Genomic DNA, 18,500 nt, shown 5'->3' with positions numbered 1-18,500 from the left:
TATCATCGTCCAATCGGAGATACAGGATAACACAGGAGAGAGCGAAGCGGCATTTGTCAAAGGATGGCGGTACTTTTCTTATATAGGGACTTTATGTGCGCCTTGATTGCAGTGCCCCCAAACGCTCATCGTACAAACGAACATAGCATTTAGCAGGGTGTGCTGCCGCTTAAAAGGCGACAGGGCATCGACGCTGGCGTTGGCTGCGCGATTTACGCCAGCAACCGTTATCGCTTGCGCGCTTGCCCTGTCGCGTTTGCGACAGGGCAAGCGTTTGCTCGGGGTTACACGTGCGAAAGTTTCTTGTCATTCAGAGTGCTTTTTTTTACTTTAAGAAGCAGGACATGTGTGTAAAGTGTAACATGGCAGTGTACAAACGTATTCACGGATTTGCAGAAGATTCATTGCGACCTTATGCTTGTTTTTTTTTCCAGAGTGATACATATGTGCCTCTTGTACAATGATTTTCATATAAACCAATGACTTCCTTCGTAACTTGAATGAAGCTTCCAGTGCAATAGTTTGAATTTCCAGGTTTATATAAGTTTGTAATATGAGGCTTATACATCCATGTCTCGTGTAAGATTATTTTATTTATGTAGCATTACTCAGTCTCATCATATACACTGCAATACAATGGTGCACACATGTGACATTGATTTCCGCGTTTGAGTATTCTATACTATTTTTACTTTATTGTTGCTTTTTGGTTTTATGGTTCTTTTAATTTACACCATTAGATTATTTCACGTACCCCAAAGGCAGTCTTTTTTATTTTAACATGTTCTCAGTACATGTTTGTTTTTGATACTATGTGGCGTTATTCCTTTTTGTGTTCTTTTCGAGCTTCTAGATTATTGATAACATTGTTTGTAGGCAGCTACCATGATTAAATCTCACATTTCGCACTCTTCTTCTTGCAGTTGCTGTGATATCAATCTCTAAATAACTATAATCTGTTCATCTGACTACATGGGCTGTTTACTTTGCTTAATAAGAAACCTTACGAATTTTGTTTGAATAGTGTAGTCATTGTTTATCAGTTTCTAGTTCATTAAGAATTGTATCTGCGAACTTTAGTCATTGTTCGGGTACCTTTAATTCAATTTACTTTGTATTTCTTATACATTTTGCAGAAATCTTGCACTTTTTCAATAAGCTTTTGCTTTGTCGTACTGTCCTCATTCCATGCGCGTGGCGCAAAAGCCCTCGCCTGGACGCTCGTCCAGACGTGCCCGTTTTTTCTTAGCGGGATTTTATTCCCATTTTCGTTGTAAACATCGTTCCTGCATACCAAAGGCAGTATTCTAGATTCATTTTCGTGGGCATGTTCATTTTCATGTGACTTGGTAGAGGATGCGTCGGCGTCGATATGCAACAGTGCTTGGCACTGCACCAGGAGCTCTTTTGCACTCGACACCGATGCTTCGACTCATGTGGCACCCCAGAAAATTAGCTTCAGATTATCGTAAACCTTTGAAGACCTTCTGTAGACCAGCTTTTTGATAACGTCTTAAAAACGATTAGAAATTCGATATGAATAGATTTTGCAAAGGGCTGATTTGTTTCTTTCCCAATCTTATTTCTAGACGAGCTTTTCGAATACGTCTTTAAGACATGTTATAGATCGTCTCAGAAAAGTAATTAAGCCGGACATTAGCCGATGTATACGATGTTTTACCGACGAATTTGTTTCACTGATGTTTCCTTTAAACCGTTTCTATCGTCTCGGATAAACGCTACGAAAACATTATGTATCTCTTTTGTGCTACCTGGGATCATTCGCTAGAATGTGGCTGGAGCGGAACAGAAGTCGAAACGGAATACTCGAAATTCGTAAAGGCCGTCCGGAGTAACAAAGGCAGTTTTCTCGCGGTCCCGGTCATCTACTTCAATTTTTCATTTCATTTCTTCATTTCATTTCTTCATTCATTTCAGGTGAGGGGAAGGTACGGCTAAAGGCAGTAGAGACTGCCTGACAATGGCCCTACCACCCATGCATAGTTCAACATGAACATGAATGGCATGAACATTCTACCAGTAATGAAACAGTAGATAGCGAAAAAATTTTACGGGAAATAATCTTTGGTACAGCAAAAAATAGCGATAGTTAGTAAAACACACACATTTTTTATACATCGTTATAAGTAGCAACTTTTCAGTTATACATCGTTATAAGTGGCCAGTAACAACTTCTGAGATCGATAGAGGAGAAATACTTCGAGTGCCTCAGCCTGTCCAGAGAATCGTTGACACGAGGCAACGGGTACACGTCTTTCTTTGTGACGTTGTTTGCTTCCGGTAGTCAACACAAAACCAAAGCGTGTAATCTTACTTTCAACAAGTATGACGGCCGATGACCAGGGACTGCATGAAGGCTCTTTTACGCCGTCTTGAAGCATTTCCTTCACCTGCGTTTGAATGACATGTCATTCGGTCAGAGAAACACGATACGGCTGCTGCCGTAAGGGGTGCGCGTCGTCATAGGTGATGATACGGTGTTTCGTAATCGACGTTTGACGTATCTTCGACGACCGTGTAAAGCAAGAGTGGAACTGGAGTAACAGCTGACGCAGGGGTTGTTTGTAGTCTTCAGGAAGCGTTGCACTAATGTCGACGTTGCGTAAAGGTGCTTCAGCAGTGCCGATTGCATCGGAAGCAAAACATTCAGTGACATCGGCGATCGAGTCGCTGTAGGCGATGACAGTACCGTGGAAGAGGTGGCGGTGTTCGTAGCTGAAGTTCGTGACAAAAACATCACAGTGGCCATCATGGAGATCAATAAGGCTTCTTGCTACGCACACAGCTTGAGAAAGCAGGAGAGAGTGATTGCTTTCTGCGACCACTCCACCGTGTAAGAATATGTCACATGCCACTTGAACCACAGTACTTGCGCGAGGTGGTAACGTGACAGCCTCGTCGATGACACGAAGAGGACGAGAGTGGATGGTGTTGGTAGTCACTGCGGTGCTCTTTGTCGAGAAAATGAAGAGGTGTTATCAAATGTCGATGATAGCTCCGTGCTCCCTGAGAAAGTCCATGCCGATGATTAGGTCTCGATAACACTGAGGGAGAATGCTCAGGCTGGCAACAAACGTAGAGCCGCGAATCTCTATTCGTTCCGTGCACATGCCGAGTGGTGTGACGATGTGCCCGCCAGCTGTACGAACTGGCGTTCGATTCCAAGGCGTCGTCACTTTCTTTAGAATGGTGGCCAGTTTTTCGCTGATTATTGAATAATCCGCTCCAGTGTCCACTAAAATATTCAATTCACGATCGTCGAGCAATACAGGAATGTCCAAGGAAATTTTTCTTCCCTAATCAGCAAGTACTGTCGTGGTCGATGTATCGTCGGTCCGCGTACGCGTCAGCAGGGGTCCTTGAGTACGTCCAGACAGAGCGGCCTCGCCCCCGAAGGCCGCTGTGGTTAGTTTTCCCGGCGCGGGCAAGCGACCGACACTGCACCACGCTCGAATACGTACGGCGAGTCGGAGAAAATCGCCGTGGCGAAGGGGAGCGTGAGTGGTGTCTAGCTGAAGAAGATCCGCACTGCTGGGCGACGTATTCTTCAATTGCAGGAGGACGGTGGCCGAACCTAGGTCGTGGCGAGTGCGCTGAGAACCCGCGTAGTCCGAGCTCTCGATATCAGCACTGTCGGTAGACATTCCCAGCTTCGCCACAGTGAAAGCAAAGGGGACGGCGATCAGGTGCCCGCCACACGTCTGATTTTGCTTGGGACCTGTCGATGGTCGTGGTAATACGAGGCCGCTTGGTCGGGCTGTAGTATGGCCGGGAACGCGGTGCGAAGCGGGGAGGAAGGTGGGGCAGGTTGCCGCAAAGCTTGCGAGTACGGCATACGGGGGCTGTCAGTTCTTAGTGGTTGCTGTAAGTTCTTAGTGGTTGAGCTTCTGTGTTGAAGGGTGGTTCTCAGCGTATGATGCACTTCGTCGTGGACAACGCAGGACAAAGAGCTGAGCGTCGGCTGTGAGGGTACCGACAGTTTCTGGAGTTCTTCGCGGATTACGGAACGGATGAGGTCTCGAAAGGAATCGACGTGGCCCCCGAGAGCTCCGAAGAAGTCCGTAGGTGAGGCAGCGTTCACTTGGCGTTCATATGATGGTGCCCGCTGCCGAAGAGTCTGTTCCATGGTGACGGCGTCGGAAAGAAATTCTGACACAGTCTTGGGAGGACTGCGCACGAGACCGCCGATGAGCTGCTGCTTTTACTACGCGCATCAGGTGCCGCAATTTCTTTTCTTTCGGCATGCTGGGTTCGGCTCGTCGGAAGAGACGCGTCATGTCCTCGGCATACATTGCGACACTTTCGTTCGGCATTTGTATACGTGACTGGAGATCACGCTCAGCTCGTTCTCGGCGATCAGGGCTCGCATACGTGTCAAAATAACAGCGTTTGAATTCTTCCCAGGAGGCTAGGGCATCTGCACGGTTCTCATACCAAACACATGCGCCATCATTAAGTCTGAAATATACGTTTTTCAGTTTGTCTGCATCGTCCCACTTGTTGAACGAGGCAAAACGTTCATAGTGCATGAGCCAATCTTCAACGTCCTCATGCATGGCACCATGGAAAGGATTCGGCGTTCTCGGATTGAGCACCATATAATGAATCGGCGTATTGCCTTCGATACCGGTTGGGGTGGTCGGAGCTTTCATTGTCTCTTGGATGAGTCCAAACTCAGGGTCTTGTCAACGGATCCTTCTGCTGGCGCGGTGTACAGGCGTAACCACCGGTACAGGACTGGAGCTCCTGCTGCTAGGAGGGGTTTGGTGCACAGATTAGATTAGGCAGCACCTCCACCAGTTTATGTCAAGCGCTAAGGCAAGAACTATCAACAGTACCTGCAGCCAGACACGAACAATGTCAGACACGAAGGGACGGTTCTCCAGCTGGCGCGGGATCTTCGACTTCGTCGTCTTCTTCGCCGTTCTTGCTGGGCACGCATTGCTGATCGTTTGCTGGCTCAAAATACCAGGTGGCAATATGATTATCGTTTGAGTATAAGGAGCGGCATTGCCAAAGCATTGCTATCTGTAACACGCCGCTTCGATTCGGCTCAGCAGAAACACCAGAAAGCAACCCAACCTTCCCTGGCCATCACTACCAAGGAGCACTCCGTGGCTCATTCAAAACTGCTTTCGAAGTAGGACGGGCTTGGAGATGGCAATGGAAGGTGAGCATCGTTGTTTCTCTATTGAATCATCCTGTAGATATGTTGTTGTGCCTAGATGAGAATGCATGCGTATTCCCCGTAACACGGCATGTCTTCAATCATACAGCATCGATATAAGAATTCAGCTTAATTGCAATAACCTTTGTCGATGCCCCCGCACTGCTGAGCCAGTCACATATTCGTGGACCGCTTTTCCCTATAATACACTTCGAATGTTGAAATCTGCGTAAAGGAAACACCTACCAAATAATATTGAATTGGGCCTTTTAAATAAGCTCATGATATATATAAGAGGTTAATCTGAAGATTTAGTTCAGTAACAATATGAATGATTACCTCTTGGACAGCAGACACTTCTTCACCTGTGACTGCATGGCTTGTAAAGATAAGAAATTGACCGCATATAACTTGCAGAAGTGCAGCATGACAAATAAAGCCCATTAAACTTGGCATTAGTCTTAACTTAAGGACGACTACGTATATTGGTAGTATACCAAGTATAGAACTGTTGGTTGTGGCATTAAATCAGAATAGATATTTGCGTTCGAGTCTTTTATGTGCTGCCACAGCCACAAAAAAAGCGTTACCTGTGCTGTCAGCCAATCCGCGTTATTGTCTGTTTGCACTTACATTGCTCAAGGGTCCAGTTTCTGGAATTTAAAGCGATCTGATTTCAATGTAAAACAAGTCACACAATAAACCGCTTCTCCGTGCTTTGCCGTAAATGACGTCTTAACTTATAAGCCGCCGCTGGCTGTCGCTGCGCCAGTGCGTCACATAGACGTCAAAGAGGCGTCGCAGCAGCGCCAGAATATTGTAGTGTGTGTTTTGCACAGCATATGGGCATATTCCAACAAACAGCAGAACTTAATTGAATGTTCGTGAACGCTGAATACAGTAATAATGCAAGATAAATACATTGCATGGGCGTTTCGTGAAAGTTGTGAAGTTGCACTGTTTGTACACTCTTCCATAAACGTTTGTAGGCAAAAATAAATCATTCTTTACTGCGCACACAGACCGACACATCATCTGCATTAATCCACTATGTGCAGCCCCTGGACATAATAGCGAACATGCAGTGTCGCGATTATATATACTCGCGGACAACTTTCCGTGGAAATGAAGGAAGAGCTACGGGCGCGTGAATGCTGCACATGTGTTACCGCGCCAAGTAGTCCGGCAGCGTTTGACAGTGTTTTTGGTTGCTTGGGACAGACGCTGAATCAACGCAGCTTCCACGTGCGACTGTTTCGCGTTTGGCCACACGCGAAGAGAAAAGCCGCAAAATAAGTAAACTTTGACACTCAGTGTTGTGCTCTCTCTTATTTAAGTGTTGCTAGTAAAGTGCTTATGTTTTGTTTTCCCCAGCCTAAACCAACGTGGATTAATACGTGTCGCTCTCTTCAGAAGCGCTCTAATTTGTGCGCGCTTTGCCTCCGCAGCTTTCCCTTCATTGCCACAGAAAGTTTTCCACGAGTATAGTTAATGTGCCCGTCTTCTCCAGGAGCATTAGAATGTTGAACTTTATCAGCGTCCGGAATTATCTGAAAATGTCAGCTTGCCTATGCTGTCACTTGTACAAGTTCAACACGCGGCGCGTCGGCTCGTTTCCTTTTTCGCTAACGGGCAAACTTTCTCACACTTTGAAGTTCACGCTGCAGCTGCTTGGCATAGACAGCAACAATCCATCTATAGAATCTCTGAGGTGCACACACTTGTTGTGACTCAACCACGAGTGTGGCGCTACCTCTTTTTGATTGACATTGATTAGATAGTTTGATAAAGTTTTCGCTATCCGCCATTATAGCCTTCTTCCATTGATGTGAATGGTCGTGGCAGAGCGGATAGCACGTACTACTGCACATTAGACTACGTTTTATTATGATTGTTTTCCCAACTGGAGCACATACGCCATCGTCATCATATAAAAGGTATTCTGAAGCGATAGTGCAATAGGGGCATACCTCACATACTTTGTTGGTATGCGTGAGACAAAAAGTCCGCCTCCATTCCACCCTGTGAAAGTGGATGTACAACGATGCTGCTGGGGATGTTAGACAAGTACCACCGCACCAACTGACGTTCAAGCACGTTACACAAGCACCACACCACAAGCGACGTACGTCAGGCGCACAGGCATGCGCGCTGAAGTGCGGCATACATCCTCGCTCTTCTAGGCCGTTCGCCAAGCGCGAGTGCCTTATTGAAATAAATTAATATGTAAAGGTAAATTGCGTCCGAAAAGGCGTAATGTACGACTTACATACAAGTTGCTGGAATGATGGCTTCGGATTATTATTCGAATATACGAAAAAACATAAATCGGTTACGTGGAAAATGAAAGACAAAGACCTTTTGCAGCTGCCATTCTAGGTCTGGCTGGGTGGCCGTGACCGCTAGTTGACGGTACAGTTGGCACAGCATACATCTCTATTCTTTTATGCTCTCCGCCTGGCGCAAGTGCGTTACTCAAGTGGTTGAAGAGTAAAATGCGTCTAAAAATTCCGAAGGTACAAAGTACACGCAATCTGCAGGCATGATAGCATCGTATTGTGATTCGAATATACGACAGAACGTAATTCTGTCACACGGGAACTCAAACACAATGCCTTCTAGGTGCCGTTTTACTTAGGGCTCTCCACCTGGAGCAGCTGTGGCTTTCAACTGAAATTCTCATAGTAAACTGTTCCATAAAATTCGTAAACAACGACTTGCACACAACCTAAAGATATGATTGCATCGGATTGTAACTCGAATGTACGAAAAAAAAATTCTGTTAGGCGGGCACTCAAACAGAGACCCCTCTTCCAGCTGCTGTTTATTGGCTGAGCACGCCACGAAAAATCCCGCCCAACTAGAAGCTCGCAGCTTCGATTAAAAAAATTACCGCAGAACTCATCTCACGATAACTTATGCGAATTGTAAACGGGCAATGTAGTGACAGCCTATATTTGTGAAGTCGCGTTTAACACGTGCAGTGATAATACAGACACTTTTGTTGATTTGGCTATATGCCACATACAGGGATATCGTCGCACTTTGATATGGCACTCGTTTTTCAAGGTCTCCCATGAGCATATAGGCATGACGAGGAGTTTAAACGCTCACTCAATGAGGATGGAATGATATCGATGGAACAAGAAACGCGTATAACGGCGACGCATTGACGAGGGTCGCATGACGTAGCTGAAGTGGCGATGATAGCACGACCAGGATGACATTGCGACGACGGCCTGGCAATAGAGGCATGATAACATCTGACGATGACGGCATGACAAGGGCGCCATAATCACGATTTAATGATGCCAGCGCGAATAAAATACAATGACAAAGAAAGACTCACGTCGATGGAAAGACAAAGATGGTATCACGACGATGGTATGCCGACAAAAGCATGACATTACAGAAGTGATGTTCCACATAAAACCACAGAGTGACGACGATGACATATGGTCAATTGTGTGACTCCGGTCGCATGAAGACGACAGCATGATGAGTGTCAGGTGACAAAGCTACAACGAGGACGATGAGAAGTCCAAGACGATATCACGACCCCCAACACATACGTAGTGACCAAAGCTATTTGCACCACTGGGTTGCAACGTGACCGACGATACCGACGATACTTGACAAGTAAGATATCCAACCTGGAGTGACAGACGATTTAACGACCACGAAGGCATCACTATAGACCGTTTCACTGTTTACAAACATAGGCCCTGCACGGCTTCCGGTTTTGGCCTCTGACGTAGCTGCTAAGTGTAACTGGCAAAGAAGCAACCATGCGTTAAAACATAGAAGACTGATAAGGCACGTGACCGGAAGTTTCTTGGGGGCGGCGCGCTCGCGGTTGTTATCGAGAGCATGAAACCGTCTATAGCGGTGTGACAACGAATGCATGATGACTTATATGACGGCGATGGATTGACGACATTGGCATGATGGGCGTCGGATGACAAAGCTTTAATGACGGTGATGTAACAACCACGACGGGATCATCATGACCACGAGCCAATCATTACCACGAGCCTGGCCAAGCTATTACTCAATATGGGCGAATGGGTTGTGGTGGAAGGCGTGATGACGACGGCATGGCGAGAGTAACCTCACGAAAATGGAATGTGGAATGACCATGATGGCATCACGATCGCGAGCACATACGTAGGGGCCCAAACTGGTAGACAAGTGAGGCCACTGGGATGACGTAAGAGGATAGGTAGATAGATAGATAGATAGATAGATAGGCAGGCCGGCCGGCTCAAAACTGAAAACGAAGGCAATTAATGCTGTAGCAGCACCAGCAACGGGCAGAACTGTGGTCGACGCCGTCCGCGTTTTCCCCCGTTCGCACCGAACGCGCGCGTGATCCGTGACTCTTGCCTGTGCCTGTGGCGGCGACTCGGAGGTTTTCGACGAGATCACAACTGGACACTCGTCGAACAGCATCAGAAGTCTTTGCCACCTTCTCGCCTCACAACTTTTCTATATAATTAAGTTTCTGTACGCAGATGTGTGCTTACTCGTGCTTAAGCAACTTCTTTATGTGCAACACATGCACGCTCCACCTACAATATTACGTTCCGACGCCGGAAACCGAGCCCGGGCCTCCTGGGTGAGAGCAAGGTATCCTAACCACTAGACCATGCCATGTAGCAGCACCAGCAACGCGCAGAACTGTTGTTTTCCCCGCGTTCGCACCAAACGCGCGCGGTATCCGTGATTGTTGCCGGTGCATCTCGCGATGGTGCCGAGCAGGTCGCTGTGGCACTAGCTCTCGCTGCCACTGACCGCACCGCCATTTACACAGATTCGTGCGCAACCGCACGGGCCTTCATGACGGGCTCGGTTTGTCGGGCAGCCGCGCGCGTTCTCTGTGCTGCCAATTGGTCAGACAAAAAATGTCACAGTTTCGCCCTAAGGGCGAAGCAATGAATGCGATAGCAACACAGCAATGTCATACGAAGTAAGGTGAGCGGCTTTGGTAGCAACAACACGCAGAACTGTTGTCGACGCCATCGGCGTTTTGCCCGCGTTAGCTCAAAATGCGTGCGGCGTTGGTGACTGTTGCTGGAGCCTCTGATATAAATAGGCACTTGGTGCCGCAGCTAAACGTCGCCTCCCTTCCCTCCCCCTCCCCCACGGCCTCTCGCGCGTCTGAAGAATGCGCGTTTGCACGACAATCGAACATCTCCTGCTGGCCTGCCCGGCGTACCTCCAGCAGCGGGGCCCACTCCTGCAGGAGTTCCGCCGCCTGGGCCTCCCCTCTGGCAAGGAGGAAGATCTCCTCTTCCCCGGCCGACACCACCTTTCTGCACTTCGAGGCGTCGTGGAGTTCCTTGACTCGTCAGGGCTCTCCGCACGCCTCTAAGGACATTTCTACAAGCGGGAAGGCCTCACGGCCTCCCACCCCACCCCGGGCCTGACCGGCCTGGCACAACACCCCTGCAGACTCTGCAGCACACCAAGGCCTTCCATCTCGGCCTGATACGTGCTGCCTATGCCTGCCGGTTTTGCTTCGCCCAGCCATGGCGACTCCACTCTATCCCTTCTTTCGCTCCCACTTACCCCTCCCCGTTGGCGCTGAGCCATGCTCCCTCAAGGGCTGCAGAAGATAGCGCCAACCTTTCCCTTTCCCTCAAGAACCACTTATCATCATCTACATATATGGTGATTATAAAGGAGAAAAGAGACGCCTACTTCTGCAGCCCTTAAGCGAGCACGGCACAGAACGCGCGTTTGTTCTCCGCCGTGCGTTCACTCCCCGTGAAAGACGCGCCCCTCGCGCCCTTTCACTCGCACATACAGCGTTCGGCGCGCGGCGATGATTTCATCTCGAAATGACGTCATACGGAACCTCACGGCGACGGCGACGGCGACGCCGACGGCAGAAATATGCTTTTGAGTGTCCATATAATTGCTATCGCAATAAAAGCAAATCATCTGGTTCCCGGCACACGTTGGCCGACACGTACACGGAACCATCCTTAATGCCAACGAGTTGGCTCATTCCCGGGCGCGAGGTCTCACATTCCACGCCGGGGAGAACCACTCGGAGGCTGAGGACGTTACTAGGTACTTCAGAGATCCGTTGTTAACCTTCAATGAAATCTGCAAACATTACCAGTTGGAGCGGCGGAAGTACCCACTCCCGCGCCCACACTTAAACAGAGCTCAGTCTATCACTCTACGACTGTTACCGACGGAGGCGTATGCATCGCCTCTAAAGTGTTCTAAATACATGGATGGCATAGAGCCGGGGCACCCGCGCTGTGGCCACCCCAAATGTACCTTACAACACATGCTGTGGCAATGCCCTACGTTGCGCGAGAGCAGCGAGTCTGCCTCTACGGAGGCGGACTGGAACTATCTTCTCACTAGCCAAGACAAAAGACCCAGCTTAGGGCCATCCAGAGGGCCCCCGACATGGCCGTGGAGTTTAAGCTTCCCGTCCCGTCGTGGGAGTGGCCCACCGGTGTCACCCCCTAACGGGGGTCGAGCGCCGCCTCCGGATAATAATAAAGTTCTTTGCCTGCCTGCCTGCCTGCCTGCGTCTCGCGAGGAATTTCGCACCCAGATCGACCACGCCGATTACCACCCTATCAACACGCTCTCGATCCCCGTCACGCCGCTAATCCTAGTCACGCCAGCGTTCAACTCGATCGCCGCGTTCCGGCGAGTGCTGGTATCACCGAACCTTCGGCGCAGCCGCCCGAAAGTGCGCGTCTCCCTGCACTTACTCGGGAAACTCTCCGGCTCACTACTAGAAGCGGCGAGTGGTAGCGGTCCAGCGAGCAGCCGCTTATTCTTCATTCTCGACAAGGCATCTGGGCTCCGTTTCCTAGTGGACACGGGAGCCGAAGTCAGCGTTGTTCTACCCTCTACTGCATTTCTGAAGATGCCTCGATCTGCAGTTACGCTGCAAGCCGTGAACAAGACCAAGATCGTGACTTAAGGAGAACGCGCCCTCACATTGAACCTTTGACTCCGGCGTTTGTTCCTATGAGTTTTCGTCGTAGCGGACGTGGCTTACCCGATTCTTGGTGCAGACTTTCGTCGTCGGTTTGACCTGCTTGTGGACAGGACCCACAAGCGTCTTGTCGGTGCTACGACACACCTAACGGTGCTAGGTATAGCGTCCACAGCCGGCGTCAGCACTGTAACCAACAAGCACTGTAACCTTCATCAGCCTATGAAGGTGGCGACGAATTTCCAAACTTGCTTCGCCCGTCCAATTTCATGCGTCCTGTCAAGAACGATGTCACTCACCATATCACCACAGGACCACCTGTCCGCAGTTGTCCACGACGCATCGCACCCGATCGACTCAACATCGCCAGAGCCGAATTTGAACAAATGATAGAGCGTGGCATTGTGCAAACATCGTCTAGTCCTTGGGTATCTGCTCTGCACATGGTGTCCAGGTGAGTGGCGCCCTGCCGTGACTACCACGCGTTGAACAATACCAGTGATACCACTATTCCCGAACGCTACCCCCTGCCTCACATCGCGGATTTCACAGCACCACTGCATGGAGTAACTATATTTTCAAAGATATACCTCGTCAAGGCGTATCATCAGATACCTGTCGAACCCTCGAATATTCCCAAGATTGCTGTCATAACGCCTTTTGGCGTCTTTGAATAGACAGTTTTAAGCAGAGCGTTGATGGTACGCTCCACTTAGGCCGTAGAATCCTAACGATTTACGCACAACCGCCCAGCGGAACGCTTGCGGGAACGCTAACGCGCGTGCGCGCAACGCTCGTATCGGCCGCGGAACGAACAACGCTGCCCACGCTCCGCTAAAAAGCAGTTTCAGTGGAGCGTTAGGCCTTTTTTATGTAGCGGCCGTGGTTACGGTACAGTGTACTAGAATTAGTGTAGTTAGGGTGCGCCTACTGCTTGCTTTGTCGCTTTGAGATTGAATGGCCGGCGTCTCTCAAAGAGGCGCTTGTCAAATAAGCGAAATCGGCGCATTTCATGTAGCCAGTGGTATGCGTGTAATGTTAGCGGAGCAGAGCGTAAGGAACGATCTGCTAAAACTGTTTAATACCTGCGGATGCCCTTTGGTCTCGGCACCGCGGCTCAAACTTCCCAGCGTTTCGTGGAAACAGTCACCCGAGGTATTCCTTTCTGCTTTGCCTACATCGATGACCTTCTCATCTTTAGCCGCGATGCAGACTAGAGCACTGCACGGGCTCGGGCTTACCCGAAAGCCCGGGCCCGGCCCGGCCCGTGGGCCGGGCCCGGCCGGGTAGAGCAGTTCTTTCACGGGCTCGGGCCGGGCTCGGGCACGGCGTCTGCTTTTTGACCCGGGCCCGGGCCGGGCTCGGGTTTTTTGACGCGGGCCCGGGCCGGGCTCGGGCTTTCTGCGAGTTATTCTCGGGCTTCTCAACTCTGAAAAACATGTATTTTTCGGTCTCGGGCCGGGCTCGGGCCGGGCTCGGGCTTAAGGTAAAGGGGTGGCGGGCCGGGCCGGGCGGGTAACGTAGATTATTTCCGGGCCCGGGCCGGGCCCGGGTCTCGCCATAAAAGTTTTGATCGGGCTCGGGCGGGCCGCGCAATGTAAAAACGGGCCCGGGCCGGGCCCGGGCCGCAAAAATCGGCCCGTGCAGTGCTCTAAGCAGACAACCACCTTTCTCGCCCTTCGACAGGTTTTCCAACGCCAAAAGCCAAAAGTACGTTCGGCGTCCCTAATCTTGATTTCCTTCGACACCATGTTAATCGTCATGGCAACAAAGTGCAAGACATTCTCGACTTCCGTACGTAAACTTCGTGAGTTTCTGGGACTGATTAATTTTTATCGGCGTCAAAAAATACCTGCTGCTCCACTCTGCCGCACGAATGACGCGTCAGATGTGGCAGTCAGAGCCGCATTACAACAGTGTGTTGACGGATCGTGGCAACCGCTCGCGTTCTTTTCAGGAAAGCTCTCCTCCACCGACAGCAATTACAGCACCTACGGTCGTGAACTCCTCGTTGCTTACATGGCTGTGCGCCATATAAGGCGTTTCCTTGAAGCTCGAAGTTTCTTCATCGCCACGTGCCAAAGCCGTTGACGTTTGCCATCAAAACTGCCAGCATCAAGTCTTCACTCCGTGAAAGTCATCACCTGCTAAATATCTCGGAATTCACGACAGATATCCGGCACGTGCAAGGGTCTGCGACCGCTGCCGCCGATGCACTCTCTCGACTAACACTGCCCGTATCTTCCACAGCATCACCAACAACTGTCACTTTCAAAGCCCTCGCAGCAGCGCAAGCACAAGACGCGGAAATCGCTAAGCTTCGCCTGGACTCTGGAACGTTCAAGGTTCGTGAAGCTACCTTTCCGTCCTACACCGTTCCTATTCTCTGCGACATGTTGACTGGCCACCCCAGACTTCTTATTCCCAGCGATTTCTTGTTCCCAGTGAGTAAATAGCCGACGAGTCAGACCCAGAGATCACATCTCAACAATCGTAGGCTGTGGTCGTCGCTGTCTTTGTGCTTTTAGTCTCACTTAGGTAGTATGGACACGACTTCGCCCAATAAATAGTTATTTTCGTCACAAAACTTTTGCTGCTGTGTTTTTCACCCTCACTACACTGCACATCTAGTGGATGTGCAGGGTAAGTCAAGCCATGAACTGTCAATCTGGCTGTGGAAATTCCACCCAGTGTTGCTAGGGGACCTCCAGCTGTCCCGATATGAAGGACGTTCAACGCAGCGCTAGATTTCTTCTACTTGGCGGCGACGGATCCACTGATCACGGAGTAGTCGGCTCCTGTGTCCGCTACAGCAGTCGCATTGAGGATGTTCAGAAGCACGTCAAGATCGGTTGTTCGCTGTCCTGCATTGTAACTATAGGTCGAGGCATCGGCTTTCAGCGGTGTTGCATGATCGCGCTGCTGTTTCAGCGAGTCGCCAAATGTTCATTAGGCGGCCTTTTGACACGAAGCTTCCTTGGCGATTCCCCCTGTGCCTCTCGTGCTGAGCGTGGCTGTCGCTACTGCTGCTGCTCGTGCATTTTCATGGAATAGCTCACACTCGGCCGCGGGACACTACTACACCCGCAGCAGTGGAAGGTAGAGGCGGAAAGGCTGTCTCCGCTTGTGCGTCGTTGGTCGCTGGTGTAGAGGGCGTGCGGGCCCCGTGTTGCCACAGGTTGGCCAAACGTCGCGCATACGCTGTGCCGCGTTGCAACCGTATCTACTGTCGCATCTGCCCTTCCATGGGGTGTCAGGTACCCCAAACAAACGGCTCAGAAATCCAGTTGGCCTCTTTCCACCCATTTAACTCTGGTTGCGTTCAAAGGTGGATTGCATTGCAGATCTCCTCGTTCGGGGAATTCTTAAGCTACATGAGAACGTGCGCGTGAACACTTCCTCGTTAACTTCGCTGTAGACATATTCGGACAGAGCACGTTGGATCTGCCGCATTTTTTCATGAGTTGAAGGCTTCGTTTGGGTGGCGCCATGTCATCGCGCGTCATTGTGATGTAAGGGGACGTGTGTGTTGTCTGTGGCGGAAGATCTTGGGAATTTCGACGTACAGCAACCGAACCTCCATCGGCTGTTGCTTTTAGTTTTCCGGGAAGGGCTAACAAACCCACCGCGGGTCGGAGCAGTGTATGGTCAGCGCTCTGGGGAGCTCCACTGAGTTGTGGCGAGATGCTCGGCGATATCACGAGGTCGTTCACCTTGCTTCGGACGTGGTGCGTTGACGACGAGCACTCGTCGTCAACGCGCCAAAAAAGAGCGTCGGTCGCTGTCTCGCGCTCTCCGGGCTGCCGGACCTCGTCGTCCTCGCTCGGTTGTTCTTGACCCTCTTCCCCACTACATCACAGAATATTCACTTTCACGAGTAGCATCTTCTGGCAAAAAAATATGTCATATGTTTTGTATACACAGAAATGCACTAGTTAACCCCCAAACAAGTTACAAAAAAATTCCTTCCGGTTTATTCCTAATCTTTGTACACGATATCACTCTAGCTGTAGCTTGTGGGAAGCACGCGCGCCCATCTTCTTCCCCGTTCACTCGTCGTCGCGTGCGCACCTTGCCACGCCTCGGGAGCCGTCGCAGACCCGAGAGAGAAGCACTTTCTCCTCTCAGTTCTCGCTCACCTCTCGCGACGCGCGTACCCTCGCGCGAAGAGGAGAAGTATCCGACGGGCGAGGAGGACATTCTCCTCGCGAAAGGTAAAAAGAGATAAAAGAGCTCCACCAGGGGAGACCGCTCTCTCTGGCGTCGCTACCTCTAACTTGCGGGAACGGATTTTACCTGCTGTAACTGGTGAGTGACCTTGCTTGCGCGACTATCACAGGCAACGAGGCAAGCCTATTTATTACTTATTATACAGAGTGGACATTGTAGTTTGTTTTTGTCACTGATCTCGGGGGCGTACGGGTGTTATGAGAGAGATGAGGTTGGGAAACGCATGACAACACAGCAAGCAGATTTTAATAGCACTCAAAACCCAAAACCTCAAACTAAAAAACTCACTTGTACTAGCACACATTGAACAAATAAATGCTAACAAATATGCAACCTAATAAATCAATACACATGCCCTTAATTCCTCCTACACTATTTCTGGGCGTTTCCTCCACGAAAGTCAGGCACCTCTAGCCTACTGATGTGACGATACAAGAAAGGATCGCTCTTAGAGAGTTCGTCGATACACGTATTTTCCCGGCCGGAATCTTGTCGGATCTTTATCAATGTCGTTGCTCTTGCCGACTGTCGCATAATCGTTGCTGCCTTGAAGTCGGTCCGTCAACTCGTTCGTCTCCGAAGCTTGTTTAACCCGGTCGCGTTGCTAACGTGACAGAGAGGCTCGACGGGTTAGGCCTAGCGACGTGTTTGGCCACCTCTTCCGACAAGCTCCTTTCTCAATGTGCCGACGTGGCGTTCCGGGGAACATCGAATGCACTGGTCTGCCCATGAACGGGAATCCTATCTCGAGTGCCCGGCCATGCCGTGTGATGCTGCAGCTGGTCCAAGGAGCTTCGCTCGAACGTCTCCGAGTTCGTCGGCTGCACCTCGGACCGCCCGCGTCACGGACTCGGCCGAACCTCCTAGTCTCCCGTCGCCAGAGCGTAGCTGACGATGCGACCTTCCTGGCCCAGAGCCGCGTCGATGATGCCAGCTCGGCATCGCTTCTGCCTCGACTACACCTCGGGTCACGTGCCTCGTCCGCTCGTGCCGTTCGGAACGCTTCGTTCACATCGTCCTTCTCTTTGCATTCGCCGCAGGCCTCTTACTCATGACAATGGCCCTCTCTTGAAGAGTTTTTTTTTTTCAAAAAACTGCTTTCTCTTGGCCTTCTGTGATGAACTCGACTCTCATTGTGGATTGGATGCTTTTCTTGCTTTTTTGTGCGTCGGCGTGCCTCACCACTCATCGCCACACTTTCGCACAACATTCACATTTCACCACATACTGCACTGCACTGAACTGTAGTTCATTCTCCCAACACTTCTACCTGAATAAACTTTGCATCTAAAGATATTTTAGAATACTGCAAATGCCTTATACATATGCACTGTTTCCATGTTTTCTCTCTATACACATTTCTGAACACTGCAATCTTCCGCATGCCATTCCTAAACGGTACTTCTTTTGCACCCTACCAGTTATCCTGCTCTATTTTTTCCGCCTCTTCCGGAACTCCCATGCTTCCCTACGTCTAGCCTGTTTCCTTCTCATTCCTACTCTGACACATTTCTCGTGCAGCTTGGGATACGTGAGCCTTAACTCTGGCTTCATATTTTTCTTTCTTATCGACCAGCCCATCTTCTCAAGCCTATGCGTTTTCTTAGGTCGTCGGGTTTCAATTTCTTACGAATCCTCTTCCCCTTACGCGTTGCACATCTTAGACAACTAGGGCATCTCTCGTGTTTCTCGTTTATCTCGGAGTTTGACTGACTGCTCACGTCTGATGCTTGGCTATCCCTGATACAGGCTGCAATAACCACAGCTCCGTCTTCCCAGGTGGGGTTACTTTTTCTTCTACTACCTTCTGTTTCTTCTTTACGCAACCCTCAATCTGTATATCATCCATCCTCTTATCATAGTCACTATGCGTCAAAGGCTCCTCAGTCGTGAGCTTCTCCTCTACGCCGTCACGGGCGCTATTTATTCTGCCAACTTCTTGTGGCATTTTCTGATGTCAGGCTGCTCTACTACGCTAGTGGGCCTACTCTCTATCTTTAACTCGGCCTCACTCGTTTTCATATTTATTGCATGCAACTGTTCTCGTAGCATTTTGATATCTTTCTCCTGGCGCTGCTTCCTCCCTTCGCAGGTTTTCTTAACTGCCGC

This window comes from Dermacentor silvarum, chromosome 2 (genome assembly GCF_013339745.2).
Source record: "Dermacentor silvarum isolate Dsil-2018 chromosome 2, BIME_Dsil_1.4, whole genome shotgun sequence".
NCBI lineage: Eukaryota > Metazoa > Arthropoda > Arachnida > Ixodida > Ixodidae > Dermacentor > Dermacentor silvarum.
The sequence above is the reverse complement of the archived record's forward strand: the minus strand, read 5'-3'. Positions refer to the sequence as shown.